Genomic DNA, 1,608 nt, shown 5'->3' with positions numbered 1-1,608 from the left:
TTCATTTATTAGGTCTAGTAGTTTTTTGATGGAGTCTTTGGGGTTTTCTATGTATAGTATCATGTCATCTACGAATAAGGACAGTTTTACTTCTTCTTTTCCAATTTAGATGCCTTTTATTTCTTCTTCTTGTCTGATCGCTATGGCTAGCACTTCCAGTACTATATCGAACAGGAGTGGTGAAAGTGGGCATCCCTGTCTTGTTCCCATTCTCAGGGGAAATGAGTTTAGTTTCTGCCCATTGAGTGTGATGTTGGCTGTAGGTTTGTCATATAAGGCTTTTATTATGTTGAGGTATGATCCCTTTATCCCCACTTTGCTGAAAGTTTTTATCAAGAAAGGGTGTTGGATTTTGTCAAATGCTTTTTCTGCATTGATTGATATGATGTGATTTTTATCTCTCAATTTGCTTATGTGATGTATCACATTTATTGATTTGCGGATATTGTACCATCCTTGCATCCCCAGAATAAATCCCACTTGGTCATGGTGTATGATCTTTCCAATGTAATGCTGAATCTGATTTGATAGAATTTTGTTGAGGATTTTAGCATCTATGTTCCTCAAGGATATTGGCCTGTAGTTCTCTTTTTTGTGTGTGGTGTCTTTATCTGGTTTTGGGATTAGGGTAATGCTGGCTTCCTCTTGAATTTTTTGGAATAGTCTGAGGAAGATAGGTTTTAGTTCTTTGATTGCTTGGTAGAACTCCCCTGTGAAGTCATCCAGACCAGGGCTTTTGTTTGCAGGAAGATTTTTGATCGCTGCTTCAATTTTTTGGTAGTTATCAGCCTATTCAGGTTTTTTGATTCTTCCTGATTGGGTTTTGGGAGCTTCTATTTTTCTAAGAATATGTCCATTTCATCTAGATTGTCCATTTTGTTGCAATAGAGTTGTTCATAGTAATTTTTCATAATCATTTGTATTTCTGTGGGATCGGTTGTTACTTTACCTCTTTCATTTCTGATTTTGTTTATTTGGGTACTCTCTGTTTGCATCTTAGTGAGCCTGGCTAGAGGTTCATCAATCTTGTTTATCCTTTTAAAGAACCAGCTCTTGGGATCTTTTGTATTGTTTTTTTTTTGTTTTTTTTTTTTGTCTCTAGGTCATTTATTTCCGCTCTGATCTTTATTATTTCCTTTCTTCTGCTTATGCTAGGCTTTTCTTGTTGCTCTCTTTCTAATTCTTTGAATAGTAGGGTTAGATAATTTATTCAAATTCTCGTTTTCAAAAAATTATGTTTGTAAGCCTTTTATTATGGACCTGGAGATTATTATGCTAAGCGAAATAAGCCAGTCAAAGACAAATATCACATGATCTCACTTATATGTGAAATCTAATGAACATAGTAAACTGATGAACAAAATAGGTCCAGAGACATGAATGCATGGAACAGACTGATAGATATCAGAGGGAAGGAAGTTGTGGGAGGAAAGAGAATGGCTTAACCAAAGAACTTATATGCATTATATGCATAGCTCATGGACATAGTAGTGTGGTGAAGGCCTGGAGTGGGGTGGGGTCTGGATGGAGGGGAGTAAAGGGGGGAAAATAGGGGACATCTGAAATGCTGTCAATAATAAAAATAAACTTTAATAATTATATATATAT

The 1,608-nt window shown here is 35.8% G+C and overlaps 1 protein-coding gene across 5 annotated transcripts in view; it reads left to right on the top strand.

The window, feature by feature from the left end:
- The window catches only part of DEK (DEK proto-oncogene), a 37,019-nt gene that overhangs the window by 8,592 nt on the left and 26,819 nt on the right, over positions 1–1,608 (top strand). The gene's annotated exons all lie outside the window — the stretch shown is intronic.

This window comes from Myotis brandtii, unplaced genomic scaffold (genome assembly GCF_000412655.1).
Source record: "Myotis brandtii unplaced genomic scaffold, ASM41265v1 scaffold398, whole genome shotgun sequence".
NCBI classification, from domain to species: Eukaryota; Metazoa; Chordata; class Mammalia; order Chiroptera; family Vespertilionidae; genus Myotis; species Myotis brandtii.
This window is presented reverse-complemented; position numbering and strand designations above follow the sequence as displayed.